Below are 26,187 nucleotides of genomic sequence, written 5' to 3'. Positions count from 1 at the left end.
TATGTTGGTATGTGCATGTCCAAAGTATGCATGTCCAAAATATGCTTTAAGCAGTGACAGAGGTGTGGTAAATGATCTCCCCTACCACTCCCCGTGAGACAAGCACTTGGCTCAGTGCCAAGAACAATTATTAGCCTTTCTGAAGAAGGTAGCATCAAGCCAGACCTGGAAGTTGGCCTGGGGTTCCCACAGCTGGGTAGCTGGTGGGGATGGTGTTCTAAGTGGAAGGGAAATGTCTGAGCAGGAAAGGGAAAGGCATGGTGAGGATCTAGGGGTCTTGGGAAACATCAAGTTTCCATTAGAGCATTAGGACATTTCGGAAAGACATGGAAGGTAAAAATGGACGAGGAGTTTGGGAGCAGGGTCAGGTCATGGAGGGTCTCCAATTTTGGGCGACGTAGTTTAGATTTCATCTGTGGGAAATGAGGAGTGGGAAGCATTTGAAAGGGTTTCAACAGGACAGGGACAGGATCGGATCATGCTTCCGGAGCAATACTTGGTCACAGGGTGGGGAAAAATTAGAACTGGAAAATTCAGAAGCTTGTAACACCGGGCCAGGCCGAAATTTAAAATAGTGATGTTGATGAGTATCTACTGACATAGAAAGGGTTTAATAGACATTTCTAAGCTTAAGTCAGTTGCAAGTTGATATTATATAAAATCTCATTTTTTGTAAAATAAATACGCATACACATACCGGGTATATCTGCGGATTAAAAAGTCTATAAAAAATATCCCAAAATACAGCATTGTTGTTGGTGGGATTATGGAAGACTTATTTCTCATTTGATTCTGTGTATTTTGTACTATTTCCTACAAAAGGTTTAAAAAGAGGGTGGGGAGATGGAATCTGCCTCTTTCAACCAAAAAGTCCAAGAGAGTACTTTTCTAAACGATAGAATCACCTAGTTTGGAGCTGGGTTGTACCTCTCCCTTCATTTAATAGTCCCAAATAAAGGTCAGAGTGACCTGAACAAGGGAGGAAGCCACCAGAATGGGAATGACACAGGCTTTTCTTTTTTCCTTCTGAAGTTTCTAAGCCCTGGAGAGCCATACGAGCTGGTTTACGGAGGGAATGCCAACAGTCATGAATCTAGGCTTAAAACAGATCACTGTGCCGCTGACACGCTGTGAGCACCTTATCACCAGAAGAAGCTTTAGGATTACCGAGACCCACCGTATCGCGGAAGAGCAGTGAAAAATCGGGCTGCACACCGGTTATCATGGCTCAATGGCATTCTTGCAAGCGCTCAAGCACTTGGGAGCGCAGGGCTCGCTCACCTGGACGGGGGGTGGGGGGGGTGGGAATCACCACACATGGCCCAACTCCACCTGCTCGCTGATTCCGATCCATCCGCAGTAAATAACACGGGAAGCTCTTTGCTCTTGCAGGGCCAGGTCTACGTGGGGGAGGCGCCGCCAGGATCCAGATTTCGCTGGGTCAGACCTTTACGTTTCATTTGCTTGAAGACACCCACGACGCTTTTTCCTTCCTTGGTTCTTTCTGCTCAGCTCCTTCTGGCTGTTTAAATGTGAGCGTTTCAATAGCTGTTGTGTGTGTGTGGGTTTTTTTTGTTTGTTTGTTTGTTTGTTGTTTGAGAGAGAAGGTCAGAGGGAGAAGCAGACTCCCTGTGGAGCTGGGAGCCCTATGTGGGACTCCATCCTGGAAGTCCGGGATCATGACCTGAGCTGAGGGCAGTCACCCAACCAACCGAGCCACTCAGGCGCCCCAATAGCTGGGGTTCTTATTGGTTCTCTGCCGTTTGCGGGGAACCTAGAACACCGGCTTAGCCCATAGCAAGGTCACAATGAATAGTTGTGCAGCCAGTGGACTTCACGTGTGTTACTCGCTCCACAGGGATCATGCTTCCCCTAAATTTTTGCCTAGCTTGTTCCTATGATTCCCTCTTTGCTCAGCTCAAACATCACTCTCTCTGAGAGGCTTTCTGGAATTCACCAGAGTCCTCTGTTAATTATTCTCTTGGTATCCTGTGTTTCTCCTTGGAGCATTTTATCATCATTGTAATTACATAATTACTTAATCTGCCTCTCCTGTTAGTATCGAAACTCCATGAAACCTGGGACCCAGCTGGTCTTGTTTACCACTCAGTCCCCAGTGCCTACCACAGAGCCCAGCGCGCGGGAGCCCCTGGATGATTGGTTGTCCAGTGACTGACTGACCAAATACTTAAAATTTGATGACCGCTGAAACTTGGCTGGAAATGAGATGATTGCTGTTACTGTGGTTATTGATGTTGATTGCAGACAGCTGGCGGCCAAGCAGGTCACAGCCCCCAGGCTAAGTAAGTCCTGGGACATTTCCTGACGCCCTCCCTCCCCACAGGAGGTTGTTTCTGAGAGCAGATTCACAGAATTAGTGGATGCACGAATTCATTCAACAGATGTTTGAATAAGTTGTTAGGTGGGGTACCAAGGTGAGTGGAGCAGTCTCTGTTTCTGAGGGTCTTACAGGTCAGTGTGGGTAACAGTCCCAGAAGGAGAAAGGCAGCGACATGTTGGAGGCTCTGCGTTTTGTAGGGGTGGTAACCAAGTACCACCAGCTGAGTAGCATAGACACGTATTGTTTCACAGTTCCGGAGGCTAGAAGTCCAGGATGGAGGCGTCAGCAGGGCCATGCTCCCTCTAGAGGCCCTTGGGGGGGATGTGTTCCAGGCCTCTCTCTTCATGTCTGGTATTTCCTCACTTGTGGCAGCAGAACTCCAGTCTTCACATGGCGTTCTCCCTGTGCGCACGTCCCTGTGGCCAAATTTCCGTTTTTTATAAGAATACCAGTCATACTGGACCAGGGCCCACGGTGATGACCTCATTTTAACTTGATTACCTCTGTAAAGACCCTATTTCCAAATAAGGTCACATTCTGAGGTAGTGAGGGTTAGGATTTCAACATAACTTTCCGGGGGACACAATTCATCCCAGAACAGAAGCACTCTGAGAGGAGTCTGCAAGGGGACTCAGTGGGGCAGCAGAAAGACATAATCCACTCTAATGGAGGTAGGGGTGAGCTAAGGGTACAGAAAAAGCTTCTCAGAACAGGTAAATCTTGGACTGAGTCTTGACAGGTGAATGGGCATTTTCCAAGGAATGTGGGGTGGATGTGGGGTAGGGTGGGGTATACAATGCAGACAGGGTGGGAAAAGGCAGGCAGAAACCCAGAGCAAAAAGACTTGTTATAACCAAAGTGTTGGTCCTGCATGACCCCCAAGTCCTCCAGCCTTCTAGAATCATCCTTTTGTTCAATATTCAAATGGCAATGCTGAGGCAGCCCTGCCGTGAACAGCGGGAAGCTCGGTATCTCTGAGGATCCCTGTGGTTCCAGGGAAGGGGAGACTTCCCTGGGCCACTTGGCAGTTTGCTGCCCACTCCCTGTCACGGAGAGCTCACTGTGGCTCTCGGCCTCTGCTGCTAGAGTCCATCTTCTGCATCCCCTCAATCTTTTCTGGGCACTACCTCATTTCCCATAACTGTGGCACAGCAAGCTGAGGCCGCAGGCTGGAGAGAACCAGAGGACACATCACAGAACAGGGAATGGCTTCTTATGAAACACTAGCCACAGTTGCCCCAGCTTGCCTTGGCTACCTCCACCGATGGGAAGTTCCTACCAGCCAACTTCACCTCCTTAGGCTCCTGTGACCACTCCTTCTCTATCTCAACAGTTAGAATCTTCTAGAAGCTTTTAAAACAACCAATACCCAGGACCACCTGAAACCATGTAAGTCAGATTCTATGGGAGTAGGACTGGGCAGGTATACACACCTTAAAGCTCCCAGGGTGAATCCAGCGTGCTGCCAGCCTTGAGAATACCTGCTCTGCATCTAGACCTTGCTCATCACACCCCTTTCATGTTGTCCCCGCAGCTAAGGAAAGCTCCAGGTCCCATTACCTCATTATACAGACCAGTTCCGCTCCCTGTCTGTCTCTTTCCCTCTCTCTCTGACTTGCTCTCACTTATCAGGCTTAGGCACATTCTCAAAACAAACAGACAAAGAGTCATCATGATGTGATCCCACACAACAGAATCCTTTTCCTCTAAAACCAATTGTGTCTCTCCCTTGAGAGGGAAAAAAATCGCAACTCCCAGATTTTGTTTTCAATACCATATTTCAACAATTTTAAAACTCAAATGTTTTCCATATTTTAACCTTTCTTTCACTGAATGTATCTTATCCTCAATGAGGTATCTCAGTTTGACGATTTTTGTAGTACTTCAAATAATAAAAGACCCAACAGTTATAAGGGGATTTGATTTGGGAAAATAGGGTGGTGATCACCTTTTTATTCCTTCTCCACAAGGGCTAGCTTTGCCAAGGAGTTTGTACTTGATGCTGTGAGTGGTAGGGAGGTTTTGAGTGAAGGAGAAACACGGCAAAGTTTTGCTTCCTCCAGCCACTTTGTCTCAGGCGCATGAGAGTGAAAGCAGGGATACTCCTCAACTAGACTGGAATTAGCAGTCCTGCTGAGGAGCCAGGGGGTCCAGAGTTGGTTCTTTGAGAGCAGAAAGAAGTTCCCTGTGTTAAGGCCCAGGTGTTTCTGTGGTCCAGGAGCTATCCTCAGAGACGCACAGCCAGCTTTCTCCCAAGTGACTGCCGGACATAGCATTCACGACCTTGATGAATTCTCCCCCTACGGCGCCCACTCTCTTGCCAGCCTGAAGACCTGACTTTGTTGGCACTCCCCACCTGGGTCCTTCTTACCCAGGCATCCGGGCATTCACTAGGCACACACAAGAGGCTGATGTGTAAGTTACAGAACATCCTTCATTAATTTTCAAAGAAAAATAAAGCTGGCAGGCAGACAGCACACACTAGCAAGATCTGACCATTCCCTCCCTGAAGGCAAATTACTGCAAAAGCTAAGCTATAATGAGAAAGCCAATGTATTTACTTAAAATGAGAAAATCAACTTTCAAGAGTACTGGAAGTTCACACTGACCAGAACGGCTTGTTCTTTCCCTTTTAAAAAATGAATCGCACGGATGCCAAATTATCCAGAAGACCATGAACAAGGAATGGGGCCGGGCTGATGGTTGAACATTAGACTTATCTTTTAAGTCCAACTGCCTGTGGTGTTCTCACCCACTTACCAGGTGGTTGTGCCCAGTCAACCTCATTGCTCAGGTCTGCTCGCCAAATTAGCTTCTTGCTGAATGGATGGACACAGCCAACATTTGTCCTTGAGACTTGCCATTAAGCTTCCCAGGCTGGCCAGTCCCCATCTCTTTTCCTATGGTCCTCCTGCTCTCCCAATAACCGGGGTTCTGTTGACACCCTCATAATCACAACCAAATTCAAATCCAGTCTCATCTACTGAAGAACACATGTAAACACAATCTCCTAGATTCTTCCCACAAATGGTTTCTTACAACTCTGTTTGTGTATTCCAGTGTTTAACCTTTATAAATTTATTCACAAATACTTCAGGACTCCTGGATGTCACTGCCTGAGGAATGGCACCAGGAGGCAACTGGCCTTCTTTGTGATAAGGAACTTAATTCCCCTTTTCCATTCTAGGCTTGGAAGCCCTTCCTCCCCCTATGGTTAGAGCAGCCAGTAGGGTTTGTCACCAGGACCCCGTGAAGTAAGCTGGATTTCGTATGAAGGGAGTGGAAGACAAGAGCAAGTAGCCCAGGAAATTCTCATTAGTAGCCTCACAACAGGAATGGATTTTGTTGGGTCTGCATTGTAGGAGTCATCCTATCAAAATGGTTTTTTTGTTTGTTTTTATGTTTTCAGTGCTGCAAGATTCATTATTTATGCACCACACTCAGAGCATTAACAACACAGCCTCTGGAGCCACACTGAGCTGGTTTCCAACCCCAGTTTTGCCTAAGCTATAGCATTCTCTCTCTTTCTCTGAGTCTTATTCTTAAAATGGGAATAGAACACCTGTATCACTTAGAATAAGATAAAATAATAATGCATAATGCCTGGCACATAGTTTGCACTCATCCTTCCTCTTTCCCTTTTCAATTCTTCTCATTATTGGAAATTGTCCCAGAAAAGCCTTAGACTTCCACAGAGAGCTCCTCCTCCCCACTGCTCAACCCCACCCACCAGGCAGTCCTAAGGCAGTGAGAAAGGCCTAGCAGTTAAATTTTTCTTTTTCCTCACAATGGCTTATACACACCAAAATATCCACATCTATGTATTTATATCTAAAATTTACTTGAAAATAATGGGATGAGAAAGTAGGGAAATGGAGAATATAGACGACGGATTATTGGCCATGAGCTGATAGTTGTTGAAATTAGATAATGGGTACATGGAGTTCTTTATGCTGTTTTCTGTAATTTTGTATATGTTTGAAATCTTTCATATTAAAAAATGGCTCAGTCATTAAGCGTCTCTCTTTGGCTCGGGTTTTGATCGCAAGGTCCTGGGATGGAGGCCCCATAGGGCTCCCTGCTCAGCGGGAAGCCTGCATCTCCCTCTTCTACTTCCCCTTGCGTTCCCTCTCTCACTGTGTCTCTCTCTGTCAAATAAATAAAAAAAATCTTTTTAAAAAAAATTTCTAAAGAAAAAGGTCTTACTGATAATTTTCTATATGCTAGATACTGGTCAAGGAGATAGAGTTTAAATGAAGAATAAGGGGCAGCTGGGTGGCTCAGTTGGTGAAGCGTCTGCCTTTGGCTCAGATCATGATCTCAGAGTCCTGGGATCAAACCCCACACCCGGCTCCCTGCTCAGCAGGGAGCCTGCTTCTCCCTCTCTCTCTGCCCCTCTTCCCTGCTTGTGTTCCCTCTCTCTCTCAAATAAATAAACTGTTAAAAAAAAAAAAAAAAGAAGAAGAAGAAGAAGTAATAGTAGTAGTAGTAGTAGTTCTGGCTCTACCCCTGAGGGGTTTATGAGTTAGTGGAAGAGACAGGCATGTTAATGGTCATTTCAAACAGAGTGCTGTGAGTAAATAGCCCAAGTGGGGCTCCACTGAGATACCTTGCCCAGCCTGGGCAGAGGGCAGGTGACCCAACAGCTTTTGCCCTCCTCCAAGACCACATAATAGCCCTTCACAAATACATGTGAGAAACAGCAGACCTTGTAGAGAAAGACATGCCTGAATGGACAGCATTCCCATCACCGTAAGATGCAAGACTCAATTTATATACCAGTTCCTTTGAGAGCTACTTCATTCTCTCTACCTTCTGAGCTGAGCTAGGTGAATTCCTCTGAGCTATGTCTACCTCCATTAGCCTTCATCATGCTGAATCGAGTGGTTTTATTTGGTAGGCTGGGGGAGGAGGAAGAAGAAGTCCTTGAAAACCGTGTATAATGCAAAACTCCCATAATTCATCACCAACCCTGACAGGAAGGGCATATATGTCCATCTAGCGGCAATGGTGGTGACCCGTGTAGCAAAAGTGTGAACATTACCTGCAAATCACCAGGTTTGTCTACATTAAACTTAAACAACTTGACCAATTTATAATTTGAGAAGCTTCCCACTTCCTCACTATTTGCACATAAGACAGACTTGATTCCTATGTTTCTACCATGTTGTTTCAAATCTACGGAATAATGGAAAACTGCACACAACTTGTCTTCTGAACTGTACTGATCTGGTTGCTTCTCAGGGTCCTCTTCCTCACCTCTTCTCCTTTCCTAGTAGAGTAGAAGGAGGGAGGGAGAAAGGAGGAGAGGGTAAGATTAGACAGGAAGACTGTCTTCTCTTCCTCTTCTCCCTCCCCTACTACCTCAGTGCACTAGGTACCTGATCTGAGAACTTGAAGTTAGCAATCATCTTTTCTGTGCTGAGCAGTAAGTGACATAGAAATGAGGTTAAAGTCAGCTGTGGACTAGCTTCCCCACCTTGGACTTGTCATTTCACTTTCCAAAACTTTCATCCCCCATCTGTAATACAGGAACAGCAGGGCCAACCTGACCTCCTAAGGGTCATAAAAGGGTCATACTAGATAATGCAGGAGAAAGCCTTTTGAACACTATAAAACTGTAGACTCACGTTAAGGGTGTTATGACTGACTGACACAAGGCATCCACAGCCTGGAACTTCCTAGTGACTCACTGGCATCTTATTAGAAGCCTGTCTCTCTAGGAGGCCCTGTGGGTCACTGAGCTAATGTTTGCAAACCACTTAGGAGAGGAGAAGGGCTGAAAGAGCTGGATGGCTTCCGGTTAAATGACCCACAAGGTTACAAAGAGAAAATATGAACTTTTCTCTTCCTTTTAATTTTCTTTTAAAAAGGGAGACAACTCACTCCATCATTAGTGGACATCACAATGTTTGAATTAGGCAAGTGAGCACAGAGGAGTTTTCTGGGGCAGGGTTAGTAAAAACATTATTACTCGTTTTTGTTTTTTTTTCAAACGGGCAAAGTAATGTGCGCTTGTTAAAAAATGTAAACGGGGGGCACCTGGGTGGCTCAGTGGGTTAAGCCTCTGCTTTCAGCTCAGGTCATGATCCCAGGGTCCCGGGATCAAGCCCTGAATCAGGCTCTCTGCTCAGGAGGGAGCCTGCTTTCCCCTCTCTCTTTGCCTGCCTCTCTGACTGCTTGTGCTCTCTGTCTGTCAAATAAATAAAATCTTAAAAAAAAAAAAAAGTAAACGGTATGGAGGTATAGAAAATAAAAGGAAAAATCCCATTTTCCCAAATACCACCTCCTCCCCTTCCCAGAGGTAGCCACTATTAATACAGCCATATGGAGATTTCTGTGCAGACTTGTCCTGCAATTTTTTGTTTTCATTTAAGCTAAGTGGCAGGTATTTTTTTAAGGGGTGGAAATTTTTAAAGAAGTTAAGAATCAAATATAAATGTTCTACAAGGGTTCTGTTCATTCAATTTTTTTTTTTTTTTGAGCCAGAACACAGAGTTAGAACGTCCTCTTAGCATCTGAGAGAAAATCACGCCCTGTGTACACCTTTGTCATATTTGTGCTACTAAACTAGAATATGAGCTTCTCGAAGCAGTGTTCCCAGACCCTAACACAATACCTGGCACAAATAAATGTTTGCCAAGTGAATAACCAAATGAGCACATTGACCATGACCCTGCAACTCCTGCAGAATTAATCCTGGCTGGGCCCCTGCTGGGCTGGATGGCATGTTGCTTTCCCAGCACTTTCACACATTAGGTCATTTTGTTCCCACAACACCCTCTAACGTATGTTGCCCTTTGAATTTCATTTTATCATTATTTTACAGATGGGGAAACTGAGTCCTGGTGAGGTCATGGAGCTGGGCCTATAATCCAAATATTTTTTGTTGCCCCTAATGCCAGTCTTGTTTGTGTACCTTGTCAAAGGCAAACTCAATCAGTTTTTTTTTCCAAAGGTTTTATTTATTTATCAGAGAGAGAGAAGGGGAAAGAGCGAGCACAGGAAGACAGAATGGCAGGCAGAGGCAGAGAGAGAAGCAGGCTCCCCGCTGAGCAAGGAGCCCGATGTGGGACTCGATCCCAGGACGCTGGGATCATGACCTGAGCCAAAGGCAGCTGCTTAACCAACTGAGCCACCCAGGTATCCCCCAAACTCAATCAGTTTAATTTCAACACGGCTGAAAGCCCCTTTTGAGGCAGGGAGGGTGAATTCCCTTTCAGTTTGTGAGCTAAGAAGACACTTTAGATCAGGCACAAGACGGCTTGGCTGGGCAGTAAACTTGAGCCAAGTCCTCTCATTTACAAATCCATCTTCTGCCATCTGCTGGATGAAAGCAGCATTTCATCACTGCCTTCAGCCATTCCAACAGTTTCCATCAAGGGCCAGGCAGTTTACATGAATAATTCCTTTTCCTCCTCCAAGCAACCCTATAAAGTATGTCCACGTCTTATCCCCATTTTAAGATGAGGCAGCTGAGTTTAGGTAACTCCCTTTATGTGTATTAGTTCCCTAGGATCGCTGTAGCAGATGATCACCCACTGGGGGGCTTCAAACAATAGCAATGAATTCCCTCACAGTTCTGAAGGACCCAAATCTAAAATCCAGGTGTTGACTGGGCCATGTTCCTTCCAAAAGCCATTGGGAAGAATTCTTCCCTGCCTCCTCCAGCTTCTGGTGGCTCCAGGCATCCTGGGTTTGTGGCCACATCCCTCTAGTCTCTGCCTCCAACTTCATAAGGCTTCCTCCTCCTTCTCCCTGTGGATCTCTCCTCTGTGCCTCTCTCTCTCTCTCTCTCTTTTTTTTTTTTTTTTAGATTTTATTTATTTATTTGAGAGAGAGAGAGAACACAAGGGAGTGGCAGAGGGAGAAGGAGAAACAGACTTCCCGCTGAGTGGGGAGCCTGATGCGGGGCTCCATCCCAGGACCCTGGGATCATGACCTGAGCTGAAGGCAGACACTTAATGACTGATCCACCCAGGTGCTCCTGAACTCATTTTTTAAATATTTGTGGCACATGGACTTTGTGTTGTGAACCCCTACCGTCAAGGAGTCTACAGAAGAGCAAGCAAGTGGGCTAACAGCCAGAAGTGCTGGATGGACTATACACTGGACAAACCTCTGACCTGCTGCCCAATGAAGGAAGTTGCACCTGAGAAAAGCACTCCTGGGAGAGAGGGGAATGGAAATGGCATGACATAGGGTGCTCCAGATGTTCTATATACATTATTTCAGGCAGTCCTCACAATCCCATGAGGAAGGTACGGGTCCAGGGTCCATTGTCAAAACTCCTTGGGACCAATGTGTTTTGGAATTCAGAGACTTCTGGGTTTCAGAGACATAATATGTTGCACGTGTTTATTTATTATTTCTTTTGTTAAAATAGATTTATTCAGGCCAACTGATAATATTATTTATCAACTTAGAAAATTACTTATTGGGCTCTACCCTAATGATATTTATTGAAATTTAGTATATATTTTTTTATCATCAAATAGACTGCATCAAGTATTAAACTTTTTTTGGCTGTTTAAATTTTTATTTTAATTCCAGTTGATTAACATACAGTGTAATATTAGTTTCAGGTATACAATATAGTGATTCAACAATTCCGTACAACACCCAGGGCTCATCACAAGTGCACCAAACACCTAATATTATGTACCCAGTGGTCTGAAGCTATACCCCATAACTAATACGTTCACAATTCTGTAGTGAAACATATATGGTCACGTTAAATAAAATGAATACAGATTACAAAAAGGCTCATGTGAGTCTAGGGAAGGGTTTTACCACCAAATTAATCTAGATCAATTAGACTTCACTGCCAAATGAGTTAAGAAAAGGATGCCAGTTTTTATTGCTCTTAGTCTTGGGGATTATAAATAAGACACTGGGAAGCTACATTATTTGATCCACTTTGCAGACAAGGAAATTGAGGCTCAGAAAACTTGCCCAAGACTCACAGTCAGTATGTGGTGTAGATAGAGTTGAAACATTTGTCTTTTTGCCTGGCTCACCCTTAGTAACATTCCATTTCAATTTTGGCTTCAAGGAAGCTACCTGAGCCCTACCAAGCCCTGAGAAATACCACGATTCCCAAAATAATATTAATGGCTTCAGTCCACTCATCTTTGTAGAAACCCTTGAACCAAAGCTTTAAGTCATATGAACGTGGATAATTTTTCCGTCTACCCATATTTGTGACATGCCATGCCATTCTTGAGACATCTGGGATTGTGAATAATTCTGTGGTTTCAGGCAGGGGGTGAAGTTCTAACTTGTGAACTTGGAAGGGGCTTTAATTAAAAAGTCATGCTGATGACAATACAGGCACAGCTGCTTAGACAGCAAAACCAGACAACTCTTTTTTTGTTGACCTACTTCAAACACATATGATTACTTAACTTTATAAGAATAAAATAAGGTCCCCAAGAGAGTAATAATTATTCCTAACAGCACCTTTAAAGAAATGGCCCGACTGACAGAAAACACCCAGTATAAGAACAATTTAAAATGTTTGCCTCCTTCATTGATAAAGCAAGATCAGGTTCCCTGCCCTCTCACTCTCAATACACATGCACATCACACCCCCCCACACCTACCACACACGCCTCATACCACACACACGCCCCACATACCACACACATTCACACACCCACACACCGCACCTCCCCATACCACACATGCATCACACATATCACACCACATACCCCCCCCACACACCATACATATACCACACATGCATCACACATATATGCACACATATACACACCAGAGAGCACACATCCACACGCACATATATACCAGAGACTCCCCATACAACACCTGTATCCTATATATACATGTACCACATACCACCACATGCACACACACACCCCCCACATGCCACACACACATATCCACATCTACACACACACACACACACACACATCACATACACACACATCATACACCACACACACACCCACATCTCCACACATGCATCACTCACACACATCTACACACACACACACACACACACACACACCATACAATGTACATCCTGTGGAAGTGGACCTTGGTCGACATTTGTTCTTCCTTTCGTCTCTGCCAGGCGTTGCGGTGCTGAACGCCACTGCGGCCTGCCAGCCCCGGGTTACACTCAGCAGGCCAACAGTTCAGGCTTTTCAGTTTAACTCCATGACTTAGCACCACCTTCTGGCTCCCTGAGGAGAGAATTCACTCCAGACCAACAAAGATGTCAATTTTCCTTCTACAGTTAAGCCTTGCCCCTTCTCCTCACAACTAGGTTTTCACCATTGTTTTGTCTCTTGGCACAACAGATGTCATGCTCAGGAAATTCCCTTAACAAATCAGTTTCATGTTCCTCACACTTCAGCAATGAGGAACAAAATGACAATTTACCTGAAATAATCCATATTTTTCCATTCAAACCACACCAATGACGATTATGATGATTGCTAGCATTACTTTTTGAGAGGTTACTATGTGCCAGGCAACCCTTGCATGCTGTGTGATTTATCTTGGGGGAATATAAGTGATCAAATTACAGCTTTCAGAATGGCACTAGACTGTATACAGATCACAACAATAAATACTTGCATAGTATTTTCATGTGCCAGGCACTGTTCTCAGTGCATTATGGGTAATCCTCTCATTCTAACTCACACGACAACTCTCTAAGGCAGATACCTATGTTGTGCCATTTTACAAATGAGGAAATGACAATCCAGAAAGGCTAAGTAACTTGTCAAGGTCACACAGCCAAGAAGTAGTATAGCTTGGATTATAGTTGTGACCCTCGGGCTCTGAAGTGGCATATTCTTTCCCGCTGCTCTGGAAATGTGTCTGTAGGGATGAGGTCTATGTCTTCTTATTCATTCCTGCATCTGAGCTCCCAGCACTGTAGTTGGCAGAAATAGATGCTTAACAGATGTTCGAGGAGGAAGGAAGAGAGAACTGAGAGAGGGAGGACAGACATACCCTTTGGAAATGAAGACCAGGGCCCACTGAGTAACCAGTTGCATTTCTGAGAGAGAGGAGCGGATAGACCTATCTCTGGGGTTTGCTTCTGTGAGCTGCCAGACCGTCAGCTGGAACCCCACCAAGAGAGAACCCTTTGCAACTTCACCAATGGCCCAAGAACACATCCCATCAGCATCTGCTCATGATTCCAACAGCAGGATTAAAAGGCCCTACACGGATCAGCAGTGCGATTTGAGCACATAGGAGCATAGTTCTGCTGGCTCCATTCTCCAGTTGTACGGTATTTCCTAATATCTGTAAGAAATATTTCGACTTAAAGATTGTGAAGGCTGTGCTGATGCCATGCACAAGCCAGCTGTGGGATGGGGAGAGAAGCTAAGGGAAACAACCGGCTCATTACTTCCTCAGGGCTCCAGAAAATGTCAGACTTAATTAGTGTAGGAGTCACGTTTCCTCAGAGTTACTTGTTTATATCTAGCTCTCCCACCAGCCGAGGTATTCCTTAGGGGCAAAGACCTTGTTATTCATTCTTGGTGTGGCATAAGTGGCTAAACATGTGGCCTAGAGAGTCTGATCTCCTGAGATTACATTAAGGCTTCAATGCTGTGTGACAATTGGTAGGTAACTTAACCTCTCTGAGCTAACTTCTTTTTCATTTGTTAAATAGGAAACAATGATCATGTTTTGCTTAAGGGAGCTTCACCAGCCATTGAGCGAAGATCTCTGGCTGCTGCCAGAGGAAGTTGTACTTGAAGAAAGGCTTCTGAGGGAGAAGGAAAGGGAATGGCATTGAAGTTGGGCTCTGCGGGTACTGTTTCAGGAAAGAGCAATGAATAAGTGAGAGGTTTCTATAAATTGTTCAGCACAATGCCTGGCTTTTATTGCCTATGACAAAGACTGCTGTTTCCTAGTGTCTACGCTTCCCTTCTTTCCTAGTAACAATGGTACCAAAGTTTCAGTGGGGTGTGTGCCTGGTTTTAGAAAGAAGGCTCTGGAGAACTGGTAGAGAAGTGTGAGGGGCACATGGCAAGGGGCAGGTGTCCACTGAGAGAGGCCATGGCCAAGGTCATGATGAAAGAAACACTGAGCATTCTGTTGGTGGTGGAGAGAAGTGGGGAACACTAGGGGTGTTTCTGGGGCAGAGTCAGCCAGATTTTATGAACCCATAGTGAGAGGAGACAGGTAGGAGGGGTGGGGGAAGAGCCTGGAGGACGCCCCGATGTTCAGCATGGTGACTCAGTCACGGTGACCTAGTAGTTAATATTCACGGCAGTGGGGCATGGAGGAGGAGCGCCAGGTTGGGGAGGCAGGCATGAGTGTAGTTAACAACACATGGGGCCAGAGGGCCCTGCGGATGTCCCATCCAGATGTCTGGCCAAGTTCTTTTTGTTCACTGCCTCTGTGGAATGGCGTTTCATCATCGATAGGAGTCCTGAAAAGGGGTTTTGCAAAGAGCGCGTGAATGTTCTGTGCCCGGAAGATCAAAACAACCCGCAAAGACAGCAGCTTTCACACACACAGCCCTCTGCCAGCCCTCAGGCGGCTCTCCCTGCCCTTCCGGGTTTGCTTTCCGAGCCCACAGCTCAGCCCGGCCTCACCCCCACACCAGGCTCCCTGGGTGAGAGACAAAAGGTGCGTATCCACGCCCCAGAATGACCACATCCACCCTGTCAGCAGTGGTTTCTATGGAACATTTGGTCACAGTGTGCAGGTTTTCTTTTGACTGAAAAGTCGTTCCAGCGACAACGGCTAACATGATTATGTGGAATACGCAGCTAACGACAGAGTTAGTCCTCCACGGCAGTTCTGCTCTCCGCAGACATTTCCCTACAAATTCTATTTTGCACCAACTCCATGGGGGCTTCTCCAAGTCTTGTAAAGCTAAAAAGGGCCTAAAGTAAGTGTCCTATCCAAGTCCCAGACCTCAACCAAGAGAGGTCAGATTGCAAGGATGGCTGGTTTTCTGTCTCCACAGGAAGCTCTCAGAGGTGAACCCACCACCTTGGAGACCCAGCCCCGGAGTTATTGCTTGCTAGTGCCTAATACTATGCTAAATCCTTCCTAGGTGTTATTTCATTTCATCCTTAGAACTGAATTACAAGGCAAGGAAAATGAGGTTCAGAGACGGTGAGGAACTTGCCTAATGCCACACAGCTAATCAAAAGTAGAGAGAGGAGGATTCCAATTAAGCCCGTCTCACCCCAGCTCCCAGTGCTTAACCAGTAGGCTGCACTGTGCCTCCACCGTCTGTCCAGGATGTCACCTCTCTGCTGATCTGACCCCAGTTAACATCATTGTCATTTATTTCCAGGTCCTCTTGCTCACTTTGCCCTATTTTCCACTTGCTGTTCTTCACATCCTGGCGCTCTGTTTTACTGGAAAAGAGTGTGTGTGGTTTCCTACCATCCACCCAGTATTAGAAAAGGAAAAGTCAGAAGAATAAATGAAACAAGATGGGATTGGGAGGGAGACAAACCATAAGTGACTCTTAATCTCACAAAACAAACTGAGGGTTGCTGCGGGGAGGGGGATTGGAGAAGGGGGTGGGATTATAGACATTGGGGGGGGTGTGCTTTGGTGAGTGCTGTGGGGTGTGTGGACCTGGCGATTCACGGACCTGTACCCCTGGGGATAAAAATATATGTTTATAAAAAGTAAAAAATTAAAAAAAAAAAAAAGGAAAAGTCTTGGTCATGAAGAAACTCAGAAACGGTGTCTCTAGGTCTGCTTGCTCTCCTAGAGATGATCGGTGATCAATCATTGGGGTAACTAGGGGTGACCAGTGTCCCGAGAGCTGTGAAAACGGCCACTCGATGGAGCTGTTTGCGCAGGTCAGTTGCACACCCAGCTAGGGGCGTCAAGGTCTTAAAAATGGAAGAGTCATCTATTTGGGTTTACATGTCAGATATGGGTATCCTGAATTGCACGCAAGGTGAAACAAATAGGAAAGGATGGGAATGTGTAGAAGAGATTTTGACAGTTCCGTTTTTCTTCTCTCTGACTCGCTTCTGTTTCTTCCGAGCTGCCCTTCCGTTTTGCTGGCCTGGATCATGGTCTTTCCTGGTAGAGGGCAGACGTTGAGCTGGTCAGACTAGGAAAAGCTAGTCTGCCATGCTCGCACTTACAGGGTTGCCATAATAGGGAAGAGAGCGTTGGAAGAGCACACCAGCTTTAAATGCCCCAGCTCAAGGATGCCTGGATGGCTCAGTCAGTTCAGTGTCTGCTTTTGGCTCAGGTCATGATCCCTGGCTTCCAGGATTGAGTCCCACATGAGACTCTTTGCTCAGTGGGGAGCTTGCTTCTCCCTCTGCCCGAAGCTCTCCTTGCTTGTGTGCTCTCTCACTCTCTCTCTGAAAGCAAATAAATTAAATCTTTTTTGTTTGTTTAATGTTTCAGCCCCAAAGCAGCGCACACCACTTCTGATCAAGTTCCAGTGGCTACAACTAGTCCCATGGGCCAGGGAAGGTAATCTCTCCCTGTGCCACTGCAGGAGAGGAGAACAGGGTGTGGGACCCCTGGTGACCTCCTTCATGGAGGCTTGTCTGTCATGTCTGGTGATCCCTACATGTCCACATGGTTAGGGACACCAGGAATTCTGGCAAGATGTCAATGCTAATGGTGCAGAGTTGTAAGGTTTGGGTTTTTTTTTTTAACCGTATCAATTTATATATAAATATATATGTATATATTGGTTTATATATCATTTTTGTATTATAAAGTTCACCCATTTTCGGTGTACAATGTAAAGACCTTTAGTAAATGTACTAAGTCAGGCCACTAGGTGGTGGAGGAATTCCTAATCTCCTTGAATCCTGCTAGTAACACATTCACAGCAACTAGGTTATCAAAACTGAAAACCCATAAACAGCACCTATAACAAAACCTGGTAACCAGTGTTGCCTTGAATTCCAAAGTCTGAGTGAGCAGGATCATGCTACCAATAATTGCATGACTCACATGGCATCAGAAACCATGTAAAAGAAAGACAAAGGAAGGTAGAGGGACTTCTGATACTCCTGAGAACTGAAGGATCCCCAAACCACCCAAGGAAGTTACTGGAAAATTCCATGGGTTCATCTGGAGAACAATGTCAAAGCTGGGATGCAGAGAGAAGTTTCTGATGCATAAGGGAGTGCAAGGAGACTAAGGGAGATCTTACCTAAGGGGAGTCCAGGCCCTTTGAACTCTTAAACCTGCAAAACCAGGGGCACCTGGGTGGCTCAGGCAGGTTAAGTGTCCAAGTCTTGGTTTCCACTCAGGTGGCCATCTCAGGGTCGTGGGATTGAGCCCTGTGTCAGGCTGCATGCTCAGTGTGAGTCCCCCTAAGATTTTCCCTCTCCCTCTGCCCCTTCATACGCTGCCAAATATGTTCTCTCACTCTCTCTCTCTAAAATAAATAAATAAATCTTCAAAAAAAAAAAAAAATCCTGCAAAACCAAAGCAGTCTTCCAAGACAAAGCCCTATTCTGAGGAGGAAATCCTGGAAGTAGAATCCAAACTGAACAAGGTGGAAACAACAAGGGCAAAGAAAAGGTCAAAGTCAAATCAAAAGTGGGGAGGGGAGCAGGGAAGAGGAGCTCAGAATTTACGCTATCATATTTTTTTATTATTATTTATTTATTTATTTGGCAGACAGAGATCACAAGCAGGCAGAGAGGCAGACAGAGAGAGAGGAAGGGAAGCAGGCTCTCTGGTGAGCAGAGAGCCCGACATGGGGCTCGATTCCAGGACCCTGGGATCAGGACCTGAGCTGAAGGCAGAGGCTTTAACCCACTGAGCCACCCAGGCGCCCCTACGCTATCATATTTTTAAAATTACTTCATGAAATCAACAGAAGGGAAGCTCAGGACTGTGGAACTAGAAAAGTTCTCTGTTGTCATCATTCTCTCCTGAAAGTAAAGGAAAATTCATTTCATTGAAAAAGGAGTCCTAGGAAAAGACTGTAGTCAAATACCAACAATGCTAGTATATGAAAGAGTAAGAAGCAGAATAATATCACTATAGACAATGAAAGAATTCCCCCCAAATGCCACAAAACAGAAATATAATAAATGGAAGGCAAATAAATGGAAAATGTAATATTTCAAAATCAACTACAAAAAAGAAAATACAAACTATAAAAGACAACATAAATCAGAATGAGAAAGATTCGAAGTTGGAATGATTCAGGAACAGGAAGATTTGAAAAGAGAAATGAAAAATTCAAAACAGAGCTGGAAATAAGAAAAAATGCTTCAGGGATGAAGGCCAAACTAGAAGAAATACAAGGAAGAACAAAACAAATGAGAAATGCCCTGAGAGAAACAGAAAATGGAAAATAGGAGGTTTGTTTGTTTGGGCCGGGGAGGGAGAGAGGGGGAGGGGGAGAGAGAGAGAATTCTGAACAGGTTCCACGTGGGGTGTGGAACCTGACAGGGGGCTCGACCTCACAACCCTGAGATCATGACCGGAGCCAAAATCAAGAGTTGGACACTTAACTGACTGAGCCCCCCAGGTGCCCCCCAAATAGGAAAAGCTTTTAAAACCAAAATGGAAAGAATACATAAAAAAGAATTTGAGGGGAATATAATAAATACAGAAAATAGGTAAAGAATATCCAATACATATGTGAAGAGTCCCCAGAGAAGAAAACCAAAGAACAAAATTTTTAAAATGACTAAAAACTAAAATAAAAAACTTTCTTGAAATAAAAATAAAAAGCCTTAAAACTATATATTGAAGAGACATACCAAATATATTGGAAAAATCGGTCTTCAACATCTCTACTCTGAAACTACTAGACATTAGAGAAAAAGAAAGAAAAACCCTTTGTGCAACCAGACAAAAACAGGCATTTTATAAGAGGAAGAAAATCAGATTGTCATTAGATTTTCAATATCAATGCTTCATTCCAGAAATCAATGGAGTAACTTATTTAAGCTACTCAAAGAAAATGTGAACCAAGAATTTTTAATCTCATTTTAAATCGATCTTTGAGGGGCGCCTGGGTGGCTCAGTGGGCTGAGCCTCTGCCTTCGGCTCAGGTCATGATCTCAGGGTCCTGGGATCAAGCCTTGCATCAGGCCCTCTGCTCAGCAGGGAACCTGCTTTCCCCTCTCTCTCTGCCTGCCTCTCTGCCTGCTTGTGATCTCGATCTCTCTCTCTCTCTGTCAAATAAAGAAATAATAAAAAATCTTTTAAAAAATCAATCAGTCAATCAATCTTTGAAGAGACGGACAGAAAGCAAGAGCACTGTCATGAACATGTGAGAATGGGAAAGCAGTACCTCTGGGAGTCTTTTCTGAAGAATCTGGAGAAACTTCAGGCAACCAAGTGGCTGAGGAGACAGCTATGCAGAAGTAATTCAGCTGACAAAGAAAGATGAATGAGGGAACTAAAATACCATCATTTTCCAGCCCTAATAAATTAATTGATCTATTCAATGATCATAGCTGTGAACATCACAAGAACAGAGACAAAATAAATTGCGTGCCCCGTGATGGAAGTACCCAATACAATTTATAAAGTAGTCTTGAAAAAGAGTGAAACTGAGATACTTGGGTGGCTCCGTCAGTTAAGCATCTGACTTTTGATTGGGGTTGGGTCCTGATCTCAGGGTTGTGAGATGAGCCCCATGCTGGGCTCAGTGTGGGAGTCTGCTTGAGGTTCTTTCCCTCCTCCTCTGCTCCTCCCTGCCCCCCCACCCCACTTGTGTACCTTCTCAGTCTCTCTCAAATAAACAAACAAACAAATAAAATATTTTTTAAAGATAAAAGAACCGCATCAGACCACTTCAGAAATAACAAATACATGGCACATGTGTTCAGTTCCCACTATTCCCACCACAGAAATCTTTTCATTGCTCATATCACTCTTTCTTGCCCATGCTGGGCAAGGCAGCGTCTTAGAATCTTTAATACAGTTCTCTAACACCAACAAATTATCCACCAGAGTTTGGTTCTGGTGGTGTGAAGGAATGATGACATTAACAAGGAAGAGACATTTTGAGAAATATTTGGGGAAATGTGTCGAATTCTGCTTTTTTAGCCCTCATTTGAGGAGAAACCATAATTTATAAGCGTAGCAGTCTGAGAGCTGGAAAACCAGGGTCACAGAGGAACGGGCCAGGACAGCTTCCTCCCCTCCCTGGGATATGTCTGTAGGCTGGGCTTATTCCCTTTGATGCCCCCAACCCTGGTCAGTGACCCCTACATTTCTGTGGGAACTCTTTGTGATTTGGGTAATGTAGTGGCTCAAAACTTTGGTTCTAGAGCCAGGGCTCCTGGGTTTGGATCCCAAATCTCCCACTACCAAATGTGGGAGGCACTTTAGGTAATTTATTTAACCCCTTGGTCCCCATGCCTTTGTTTCTTCATCTATAAAATGGGATGGTAATCAGATCTATCTCATTGGATTGCTGTGAGGATTGAGCTCATACATGTAAAGGCTTAGAATGGTGCTCAGAAAATGTCTGCAACTATTACTATCCCACAAGGAGACTACAATAGAAGCTCCTTGTAGACTCAGTTGGTCTTCCTCATCTTTCTCTGGCACATGGATGGTTCTGAATAGCAATGAAGAGCTCAGGCTTTGAAATCCCAGAGATGAAATCTCAGCTCTGGCACTGCGTGACCTGAAAATAAATGTCCTCCTTATAAAACTGAGATAACAACATCTACTTTACATATTTGCTGTATTAAGTGAGATAACATGCATAAATCTCCAAGGACACAGCAAACCCTCCAAAAAATGTGAACTCTCAGGGCACCTGGGTGGCCCAGTGGGTTAAAGTCTGTGCCTTCAGCTCGGGTCATGGTCCCAGGGTCCTAGGATCGAGCCCCGCATAGCACTCTCTGCTCAGCAGGTAGCCTGCTTCCCTTTCTCTCTCTCTGCCTGACTCTCTGCCTACCTGTGATCTCTGTCTGTCAAATAAATAAATAAAATAATTGGGGGAAAAATGTGAACTCTTATAACCAGGGCTACGTATTGTGTTGTGGCTGTGCCCAACAGCTTGGTTTTGAATTCTGGTTCTGCCACACAGTTGTATCCGGATCCTGGCAAGTTCCTTAAGCTCCCTGGGCATTGGTTTTCTCCTCTGTGAAGTGGCAATAATGCTAGAACCTAGTATATAGGGTTGAGGTATGGATCAAGTGACAAAATACACATCTAGTCCTTGACCCACTGCTTGACACATATCTCAGTCGATGCCAGCTTATTCTTGTGCATTTAATAAATGGATCAATTGCAGAAAAGTTCTTGCTAAAGGACAGAATCTGTGAGCTCTGTAATTACAAGGGTTCATCCTAATATCAGATTCAGGTTGACCTAAACCCATAAATGCAAAGAGAGCCCTGAGAGACTACAGCCCAGGAACCCAAGCTTTCTCCGTAATGTCTCTTCTCATGGCATGGGCCATGGGGACAATTAGCACCTAGGATCAATTAGCTGCTAGAGTTGGAAGGATCTTTGTGGCCAGGTCGTGCAGACTATTTTCTCCTGATTAATTGAAACCCAAAGAGGTCAAGTGACCCCAGTGTGAACTGAGTCTGAACCAAAATTCAGGTCAGTCCAGGGCTTTCATCACTGCAACACACTGCTTGCAGACTCCACAGCCTCCTCACGTGAAAACAGAGCTCTGCTTGCTGTCCATCGCCTGCTTCAAGGCATCAGGGAACTAGGAATTCAAACTCCTCCTGGGACTGAAATTTGGCGGCCACAAAGGGAAGAGAAAGCAAAAATGGTGTAGATTCTACTTTCAACCTCTAGAGGGAGCTCTGGGCCCGGCTGGAAAGCACCAGCCTGGCGCGCACCCAGGCCCTTTGGTTCCAGCCGCAGCGTGAGGAGGAGCCCTCCCCAGGCCACCTCCCAGCAGGCCAAGCCGTTCTCCAGCACGTGGAGCAAAGGGAAAGTCCACGATCTGGGCATAAACACATGGCTTTCAGCCCTTATTCCACTCATGCAAGTTGTGTGTGTTTGTGCCCATACCTTAATCTCACGGAGCTTCCTCTGTCATTTGAGGAGAGCCACATCTGCCTTGCCTCTTTCAGAATTTAAAAGGCCTAAGCCTAGAAATATATCCTAAATTAACAGAAACAGAAAGCCCACAGATTTGTGTACAATAGCAGATTTCACACTTTTTGGTCTCACGATCTTTTTATACTTCTGAAAAATTACTAAAGACCCCAAGGAGCTCTTGTTTCTATGGCTTATATCTATGAATATTTACCATATGATAAATTAACACTAAGTTGTCTAAATATATATTCATTTAGAAATAACAAGTCATTATATGTTAGCATAAAGAGGATTGTTGTGAAATAATATTTTCCAAAACAAATACTACATTTTTTTCAAGTCTTCTTAATGTCTGGCTTAATAAAAGAGAGCTGAGGGACGCCTGGGTGGCTGAGTTGGTTGAACAGCTGTCTTTGGCTCAGGTCATGATCCCAGTGTCCTGGGATCGAGTCCCACATCGGCCTCCTTGCTCGGCAGGGAGCCTGCTTCTCCCTCTGCCTCTGCCTGCCACTCTGTCTGCCTGTGCTCGCTCGCGCTCCCTCTCTCTCTCTGATAAATAAATAAAATCTTTAAAAAAAAAAAAAAAAAAGAGAGCTGAATTCTCCTTTTGCAATGAGTCTGCAGTGATTTCACTTCTGTAACCTCTGCAAAACTCCACAATGCACTGTGAGAGCCTGAGTGTGAAAAATGAAATGAAATTTTTAAAAAATTTTAACCTTGAAATGAAAAAAAATTAACCTTGAGAGCACCCTGAAAGGGTCCCCAGGCCGCCGCAAATGTGCGGCGACCGTACTTTGAGAACGGCAGGTACACAAGACCGTGTGTTTCTGCGTACTTTATGACAGAAAGATTCCTCTTTCTCTTCTCACAGCCACCATCCTGGTTCACACTAGCATCATACAAGGGCAGGGGACAACAAATCCTCAGAACTGGTTTCCTGGCCCCTCTCCTCCCACCACTCCCAACCACAGAGGGAATTCTTCATAAAACGCTACCTGATTATGTCATGGGACTCCTCAAAGAACTCCTGTGTCTTCCGACTGCCTAGTCATGCACGGCTCCCATGGGGGTCCGGCTCCATGGTCTGACTGTAGCCATAACTCCAGGCTTAGGTCACACTCTGGCCCTCTGCTATGCCAGGTGGTTTTAGCAAAGCCCTCCACACGTGCCTTCAGGGCCCCACCTTGTCCTTATGAGTTTGTTTCTGCTCATCCCTGCACTTCAAACACCCCTCTCCCACTTCTTCCCATCCTCCTTTGGCTTTCAGACTCATCCCCCACCCGCCCCCACCAGCTGCAGATCTTCTACAAGCTTCTAAAACATTTACTTCGTTTGCCCTCGTTTAGGTAAAGCTGAATGTTATGACGTAGGGCTTTTGATCCAGCTGTTGTGAAGTCAAAACCCTCAAAAAGTTGCTTTATTGGTTTCACAAACTTGTTGGCTTAAAATGACACAAATTTATCTTATGGTTCTGGAAGTCAGAAGATGAAACTGGCTCTTAGGGGCTAAAATCAATGTGTTAGCAGAGCTTTGTTTCCTTTAGAAGCTCTGAGGGAGAATCCATTGCCTTTCCAGCTTCCAGAGGCCTTCCTTAGCCCGCAGTCCCTTCTTCCATCTACAAAGCACACCCTTCTTCCTTTTTCTACTCCTCCTCTCTCTGGCTTTCTTGCCTCTCTCTTATGAGGGCCCTCATGATTACGTTGAACTCACCTGGATAATCTGGGAAACTCTTCCCATGGCAATCTCATCTGCAAAGGCCCTTTTGCCTTGGGAAGTAATAGTCACAGGTTCCAAGGATCAGGGCGTGGACATTTTTGGGTGACCACTATCCAGTCTACTATCACAATTGCTATTAGCAAAAGATAAAATCAAAACGCAACCTCCATGTGTCGTACAATTCTTGGAGTCAGACATATGACCCTCCATGGAAATAAAACCCATTCCTCTGATTGCTTTGAAGATTAAATGAGATAATCTGCAAGAAGCATGATGACAGCTATGTAATGATCATTTGCCAAATGTCTGTGACTATTACTAATAACTATTATTTGGCATTTTACCCCCAGCCAACTCGGAGTCCCCTTCACAGCACTTGTCATGTTTAATAACGTTATATGTATGTTGGGTGACTATGGAGTATTTATGATTTTAATTATGTTTTAATTATGTAAACTACCTTAATACTTCATCCTTGTAAAAAAAATTAGTTCGTTTAATTTGTCTTTCATATTAGATCATAAACCCCACGTGGATAAAAACTATTTTACACACCATCAAATTCCCAGAATCTAGTCCAGTAGCAAGTACATACATAGTTAACACTCAGTAGGATTAATGGATTCAATCTATTTTTTAAAAAATACCTCTCCGGTTTCCCATTGACTTCAGAATGGAGTTCAGGTTCTGAGCACGACAAACAAGTTTTAGCAAGATCCAGTCTCAACTTGCTTGAAATGTCATTTCCTATCAATGCCTCCCAGTCTTGTCCCCTCCTCTACAGCAATACTGAGCTCACCTTGTCCTCCCGAGCCTTGTGTACTTTCTTGTACTCAGTGCAGCTTTCTTTGCCTGAAATGCCTTTTTTTCACCCTCAGCAACAAAAACACACATGCCCCCCCTCCTTGTCACCTGGATAATTCCTGCTGAAACCTGGATAACTCACCCACACCAGTTTGAAGCCCACCAGATTGCAACTGCTTGTCCCCATGACATTCCCTTCCCATCGCCCCTGGTCTCGATAGCAGAGACCAGGTCTTACTGTTATACCCCAGAGCTTGGTAGGTGCGTGAACCTAGTAGGCTCTCGATTAGCATTAGCCAAATGCCTGCATCTGCCTCCGTCTCTAGAATGTCCGCTTCTTGGGTGCGGGGACTTTGTATCCTCCCGCTCCAGCAAGGCTCCTGGCGGGAAGATACGGGGCAGTGAGCATTCCATAGCTATTTGTTGAGCGGCCAAGTCTCTTCACAAGACGTCCTGCCTACATTAACAGTAAATTACAGATTATGCGCTATAATCGCCACTGCTAGGCTTTGGAAGGGATTAAAAAATAATAAAAGAAAAACACGGTTCTTCCCTCCAATGCTTCCTGGTACCCAACATAAATGTCTACCTATGGCTTCTACAAATACATGTCAATGGATTCCACTTGTTACACTTCTGGCCAAGAGGTATATCTCGCAGCAAGAAAGGCTAGCAGATAACCTGAGAATAGCCACCGTGCTCCCCATTCTATCAGCAGTCTTCTTGCTCTGACCCTCCTCAATATCCTGCTTTGCGCCTGACCACACTCTTCCACAGGTCCCACGAGGCTCCTCCAACTCTTGACAAAACCGACAGACCAACTATGTATCCAGCATCATCCATTCCTCCTCTTAATTTATTGGCACTTTGCCAAGGATCTCAGAGGGCTACCCTTCCCCAGCCCACTCTCTCTTATCTCCCTTGGCAGGTCCCCAGATGCCCAGAGCGCAGGTCCTATCTCCCAAAGCAGAGCTCGGCCGTGGCTCTGTAGCCGGAGAAAGGACGGTTGGTAGAAGGAAAGAAGTGTGAGCAGAACAGTCTCCAGAGTGCCCAGACACACCCGCTGAAATGACAGATACCACTTTATTTCCTGTATTATGGAGGGGGGAAAATTGTTAGTCTCCAAAGAGGGAGCACATGGTTGGTGGTGTAACTGTATCCTTTACAACCGTTCACCTCATTCGTCTCTTTCCAACCATCCTCATTCTCCGCAAGCATATTAAATATTACTATGAATTGAAAGAAATAGGCGATAAAGAAGGAAATGAACGTTGGAGAAGAGTCGGCTCTGTGTCAGGCAAGCCCCGTGCTGGGCGTCCGTGTACACATTAGCTCTGTAATAT

The sequence above is a fragment of the Mustela putorius genome, unplaced genomic scaffold (genome assembly GCF_011764305.1).
Source record: "Mustela putorius furo isolate JIRA1106 unplaced genomic scaffold, ASM1176430v1.1 tig00003853_pilon_pilon_pilon, whole genome shotgun sequence".
Lineage (NCBI taxonomy): Eukaryota > Metazoa > Chordata > Mammalia > Carnivora > Mustelidae > Mustela > Mustela putorius.
This window is presented reverse-complemented; position numbering follows the sequence as displayed.